The sequence below is a fragment of the Schistocerca piceifrons genome, chromosome X, assembly GCF_021461385.2.
Source record: "Schistocerca piceifrons isolate TAMUIC-IGC-003096 chromosome X, iqSchPice1.1, whole genome shotgun sequence".
Lineage (NCBI taxonomy): Eukaryota > Metazoa > Arthropoda > Insecta > Orthoptera > Acrididae > Schistocerca > Schistocerca piceifrons.
In genome coordinates, this window is record NC_060149.1 from 394,478,361 (window position 1) to 394,485,540 (window position 7,180).

At 35.8% G+C, this 7,180-nt stretch overlaps 1 protein-coding gene across 1 annotated transcript in view; it reads right to left on the reverse strand.

Annotated features, from left to right (window-relative positions):
• Nucleotides 1-6,686, reverse strand: part of LOC124721090 (dual specificity protein phosphatase CDC14C-like) — a 245,174-nt gene extending 238,488 nt beyond the window's left edge. Inside the window, 1 exon segment of the mRNA XM_047245902.1 lies at nucleotides 6,121-6,686. The gene's annotated coding sequence lies outside the window, so the exon portion shown is untranslated.
• Nucleotides 6,687-7,180: the final 494 nt, after the last annotated feature.

Consider the following 7,180-nt stretch of genomic DNA (forward strand, 5'->3'; position numbering starts at 1 on the left):
ACTCCATCTCTGTCTGCATAAGAAAGTGTTACAATGATCATAGCGATGTCTGTGACTATTATATGTCTGCAAAATGCAAGGTTTTTCCCCTCTTTACTAAAGATTTTACAGAATGCATAGGAAAGCCCAGAAAATAAAAATATCTAGAGTTGGACAAGGATGCTCATCAACTGTTGGCAAAATTAAGAACATATAATATACCAAATAATTGATAGGTGTATATAGGTGCTACATACACATGAGCAGAGTAACAAATACAAGAACATAATGGCAAGTGGCAAAAGAGTAAATGAATAAATGAATAAATCACCTGCAGATGAACACGCTGTGTGGTCAGAAAACCAGAAGTTTCTATTTCATAAGACACAGGTCCTGGCAGCCAAGGGCAGCTGTTGTCATAGTTTTAATGTTAGGCATTACAAAATGATAAAAACAACAGCTTTAAAAGCTTTGCACTGCTTGGAAAAATATCTTTGAGACTTCATCATAAATTCCTCTGAATACATTTGCCACTAATCAGCATCTATTATATGTTCTAGGGATAATTCCATGTCAATTCAATGCAGCACTCATCCCAATCCACTTAGATTTCTTTCAGAGTAGGTACTTGACAAATGTGAAGAAAATTACAGGACTGCAAAGTTCGGAAACTCTGTGAAACTTGCATGCATCTGCCTCTACCACAAATGCCTAGAATTCTCATTCTAATCCAGATACAGCAATGAATGACTAATGACTATAGCTTTACACTGATATGCAACATGGTGGGTTTCTACGAATTTTCACATACAGAATGTCATTGACCTTAACCTGTGTCCTTTAATACCTCAAAACACCTCACCTTCAAATTTTTTTTAAATATATTGCAGTGCCCCAATATGCTACTATACACATGGTAAAATATCAAGATGGCACACCAAAGGCATCATGGCCAAAAATTTATTTCGTCGACATCACTGCACTAGCAAAATGCAGTGAGCAGTTATGTTCCAGGCTTTTTCCAGAACAGCAGACAATAGCAGTCACTGCTATTCTGACAAATTGGTGAACATTTACTTATTTGTCCTTTGAATAGCCAATTACAGAGACTTTTATTTCAATTAATCATTACCTTGTTTCATGGGTGTAGCTTGTTTACTCAAACTGCAGTGTTTATATTCTGCGGGTAGTATTTAGTAGGAGTTTGTAAAAAAAAATAAAATAAAATAAAATAAAAAATAAATAAAAAAAAATAATAGTCAAAATTGTACTGTTGCAATCTATTTAAAGCAGAAGGTCATGGAAGAGTACAGAGGAACTTGAGGAACATTCAGGAGTGTTCTAGAGTATTGCCAGGCGGAAACACTTGCAGAAAATGTGGAAAGCAAATATCACAAAACACAGGTGTTGCCTCAGCTGTGCTAGGTACTTCCAGAGAAGACGTTCAGTCAAGATGAAATTGCAGTGGATCTGGCATGGATTGATTAAATACTAAGCCTTCAGTTTCTAGACAAATCTCCTATGAAGAAAAAGAGACTCCAGTGTTAGAAAAATTATGCAGTGTTGGAGCATAATTATGTGGTACACCTGGAAAAAAAGGACATGAAAAAAAAGGAGAAAGAGACATTGTAGCCCAGCTGAAAGGTAAGTTTCACACCACAGAATGTATGTGTGGCAAATTTTGATATGATACAATGAGCAAAACAGTTCGTAACAGAACATGGTATATTACAAAGCCAGGTAAGACATGTTGTGAAAACGCCATTCAACATGTACTTGATTATTACTGTGATTATAATGTGAGCTGTGTGACACCAGGGAAAAATGATTATTTGCCTGTGAAAGAAAATGGAAGCAAGGTACACAAGCAGCAGCGGCAGCTAGGGTTGCACAATTTTTAGCAATTGTATGCATATTTCAAACATACACATGCAGATGTAAATATTTTATTCTAAAAATTTAGTGAGTTGTAGCCAAAGCACTGTGCTCTTGCCTATGCCAGTGGGACCCATGCTGGCTGCTTATGTACCATATCAGAATTTTAAGTTAATGGTTGAAGAGTGTAAACTGAAAGCACTAACAAAGTATGAAGAACATGTACTGCCATCAAGAAATCAATGTGTAGCATTTGTTACACGCAATTCTACATTTTCAGCATGTTTTTTTAGGTGCATGTCCTACTGCCCAAAATTGACAAGAGTGACATATAACCTGTTTGTACTGTTTGGTACAAACTGCAATCACAAAATTATGTACACATATTCATTAAACACAGGCAGAAATTTCTATAGACTTAAAAAAAAAAAAAAAAAAAAAAAAAAAAAAAAAAAAAAAAAAAAAAAAAAAAAAAGTCAATGTCACTGAGGTGTTTGCATTGAGTTTATAACAACTCCTACCACACTCATTTACCACCCAGCAGCAGTTACACATCTCTGATATAACTAAAGAAGAAATGAAAGTAAATGAATAGCTTGCTGTTTGTGATTTTTGTGGAGAATTACTCCTTGACCATCCAGGATGAAGTACAGAGATTTCACTGGAATAATTCACAAGTAACAATTCACCCATTTGTAACTCACTACCAGGCACAAATGTTTATAAAATATACCACATGCTATATGCAGAAATATATCAGTGCCTACAGCATGATACATTGTGTATGTATTCTTTCCAGCACAACCTCATGAATTTCTTAAAATGTCTCTTTCCAGCTCCAAAGCACATTTACTACTTTTCGGATGGATGTGCTGCAGCACATGGTAAAGGACCTCACGATGTTGTAAGGGCTGTAACGAAATTAGCCACATCTGCCAGCCACAAGCAACCTCACGAAAACTGTATTTTGGCATCACGACAGTTGTTTCAATGGTGCAAAGATAATATTCCTCCATGTGTCTTCAATTACACATCAATTTCCCACCATGATTAAGATGTTTGCAAGGAAGTAACATTCCAAGAATACAATTCCAGGTAGGCTACCCATAAGCTTCACTGTGTAATACATACCGACAAAGGTTTAGTAGAAACAAAGACTTATTCTCCTTCTTCGGTGTACAGTAAAGCTGACTCTATTGCTATGTGGAAATAAATGATGTTAAAAGACATATATGAAAATATTGCCTGTATGTATGACAATCACTGGTAGAGTGCATGCGTCTGACAAACTTATGGAGAAACAGATGAAGTACACGCCAGCTTCTTGCGTCCTCAAGGATCGTCTCCATAATTTGTGTTTTCTGTCATACCTGACACTTGCATTATCAGACATACACTCTCCCTGCATCAGATCTATTGAACATTAATAATTTAATTGGAGACTTGTGAAATAAGATGCAACCAATTTTTATTGCCTTTTCATTACAGCTTCAATGTAAATGGTTCATAACACCACTACAATAATATAATAGATCAAGTAAAGAGATTATCTACACTGTGCCGGTCCATCCTGTTTTGGAGTACTGCTACGCGGTCTGGGATATTTACCGGATAGGATTAATGGAGTAGATCAAAGAAGATCAGCACAATTTGTATAACTGCGAAATAGGGGAGACACTGTCACTGAAATAGTATAGAATTTGGAGGGGACATCATTAAAATGAAGGCGTTCTTCGTTGCAGCGGAATCCTCTGATGAAATTTCAATCACCAACTTTTTCCTCCGGATGCAAAAATATTTTGTTGATGTCGACCTACATAGGGAAAACTGGTCATCGTAATAAAATAAGGGAAATCAGAGCTCACATGGAAAGATATAGGTGTTCGATTTTTCCATGTGCTGTTTCAGACTGGAATAATGGAGAATTTTTGTGAAGGTAGTTTGAAGAACCCCCTCCCAGGCACTTACATGTGATTTGCAAAGCTGTAGATAAACCACATTTTTATACAACATTACTTATGAGTTATTCAAGGTCAAAGATTAAGGGTAATGACCTTGAATGTGAAAATTCTCAATTCTGATATTGCATATCAGTGTAGAGCTCTACTTATCAGCTTTTCAATTTTGCAAGTTTCACTGCTGTATCTGGATTATAACAAAAATTACATTCATTTATGTTGAGACAGATACATGTAAATTTCACACAATTTCCAAACTTTGCAGACTAACTTTTTCATATACCTCTGCATACTGGTAGTTTTCCATCTCTTATCTGAATCATTAGATGTACTAAATCTGAAATAAACCTGACATGATCAGGTAGAAAATGTTCCTTTTCTGCATTGAACTGACATTGAATTACCCCACCTTTCTTCAAACTGTCACTGAAACGAAACTGTTACTGTCAGTCAGGCTGGTGGGGGGGCAGGGCGCTAGTTCAGTTCGCAAAGATATTTCTCCTGGAAGGACAGAGGCGGGGGTGGTGAGGAAGTAGGCAGCTGCTTTCCGTACCCTGCAATGGGTACAAGGTTGAAATTCCGAATTTTGGGCATCATGTTAAGGCAAACAACCCACTCTTCAGTTTTTCATCAAAATAAAAATATTATACAGCAGCTCAATCTATTAAGAAAAATTAATAATGACTGTCAAATTATAGATATTACACAATATTTATATTTCCTATATAAACTTTGAAAAAGTGATACTCAGATATCCTGAAAACCATTTCCTCACCTTGTAACCAAACAGCATTAAATTATGTAGTGCCAACTTCTCTTTCATGCTTCGTAACTGATGCAGAGCAAATGATGTACATACGTCATTTATAATCTAACACTAATCAATTATGCAACTTAATACAGCATTTCTGAATTTACTTTACAATTTCGGTCACTCATAAAGAGAAATACACTACACGCAGTGCAAATCTTGGTTACAACACAAACAAACAGAAATTAGACATAGCTGAACCAATCAAAAAAGTAACACGTAATACTGCCATGACGTATCATCTGCACGATGACAAAGTACAGTGGGAGTGCCAAAGTGTTCGATCACTAGCCCACTACTGTTCTTGCTCTAAATTAATGATCTGCTATTTTATTTGAATCAGGAGGTAGACATAGTCCTACTTAAGATGAGATAAGCATTGTTGTGAAGCTGGTTGAAGAACTCCTAAATTAGTATACCAACAGCAAATAATAAATGGGGTAGAAAATTGTAAGTTCTTAGGTGCACATCCTGATAAAAACTTGAACTGGAAAAATCATAGCAGATTTCCTAAAAAAATTTACTTTCAGCTACTTTTGCTATAAGGATAATTGGTAACTTTATAGATATAGACACAGGAAGTTAACACATATTGCATATTTTCATTGACTGATGTCTTATGGGATAATATTCGCTTACGAAATTTGCTATCAACAATTCATTTAAGTTCGAGAGTAGAAGGGATATTCAGAAATAGCACTAGGAGGAAAAATTTTCTGCATTATCCTTTAATGAATCTAAGTTTAACACAGAAAGAGTTGAAACAGGCTGCTATAAAACTATGACAATCTACCCACGGACAAAAACATCTGACAGATAGCATAAATGTTTCCAAATGCAGATTAAAGAACTTTCTCCTTAACAGCTAATTCTATACCATAAAGGAATTCTTGGGTAGTAAACTTATCTTCAACAAAAAAAGGTCCTTCCTTACACCCACACCAAGCTCCAATCAACAATCTGTAGCAAAGCCAGAAGGCAATAAGGAATTCTAGGCCACAAATCAAAAAGAAATTTTCATGCCCCTTCTGAAGTCTACAATGATGAGTTCTACTTTCAAATTTATATCGAATTATTTGATCGAAACTGAAGACATTCTGAAGACGTTTGACATTAACATAAAACTCCACCGTTATTACAATCAGTTAAGGACTAGAAAAAAAATCTGACTTTAATCTGAACAACTTATTATGGGTAGAGTAGAATTTTCCCCCCTTCTTCAAAATAAAAAATATCACTTATCCTAACAGTCAGCTATGTTTATGATTACTCAAACCGTAAAATAATTCGCAACAATTTAATGATTCTTTAGCAAAAAACAAACGTCTCTAAAGCATGACTGGCATTGTCGATGTTAGTGCGCGTTGTGTACACAAAGTACACAAACATTTACATTTTCATATACGACATCTGAAACTTTGATCCCACACCAAACAAAATGGTCACTCCACTTCATACAACGGGCATCAATAATATAATCACAACGTAAACAATTACCTTTACTTCTCACACCTGTGCGTGGGATGATAACTCGTCAATTAAAAACACACAGCCACTGGATGGAAAAAGAAATTCCACAATGTCTTTTTAGTCTTTTCCGACGTAATGGCACTCATTTATGCCATACAAGGTGTCAAAAGCTTTAGACTAAAATGTTTACACAGCAAATACTTCGCAATATATTTAGCCTGACTCTTAGCACTATGCATAATATACATTTACAGCACCCACGTCTGTGACTTTAACACTCCAATGGATTGCTTAATTTCTTTTACTTTCATATTTTGTGAACAAATGCCGAAAAAAGCCGGGAATAAACGCCGTCGCATCTTCACCACTGTGCCACAATCGTCTGTGAAACCACCTCAAGCACCTTATATAGTAACATTTACATTAGCACGTTCAATAATTTTTGTGCAGCTCATATACATTCTGCACTTTTCCGTCACAATTACAGCACTCATAGTTACAACATACGCTCCTACACATTTGTAACACTTACTAAACAACTGCCATGTTTGTTTTGAATGTATTTCAAAAGTCACATGGACATTTACAGCCAATCACGGCTCCTCCCACGTACTACAATCTGACAAACGCAATTACCAAAGGATTTTAAAAGAGATACCAAGTGTTGGTTGACGTATGCAAAGAAAACATTTTTTCAAAACAGAACTAAACAGCATTGTAAGGGTTTTATGGACTATTTTTCATACAGTAGCAAGTAAACTTATTATTACCAAACCCGTGAAGTCTGGGAAAATACAAAACGTCATCGAACTCGCTTTTAAAAAGTAACGCACGACAAGCGGAAACAATGTTGGCAATACGATAAATCCGTTACGGCCAGAAACAGAACGGGCCAATGAGAAATGGATTTCATTCTGAAATTTAAACTTGTAGTAGATCAGATTAATTCTGCAGCCGCAACCAGACACAACGCAATATTCCGATGTCTTTATTTTACATAAAAACACAGCTGTATGAAGCTACACTGCCAGGAGCTAATACAGCAAAATGTTTGCCAGAATAAAATGAAATATGTAGGAATTTGTAC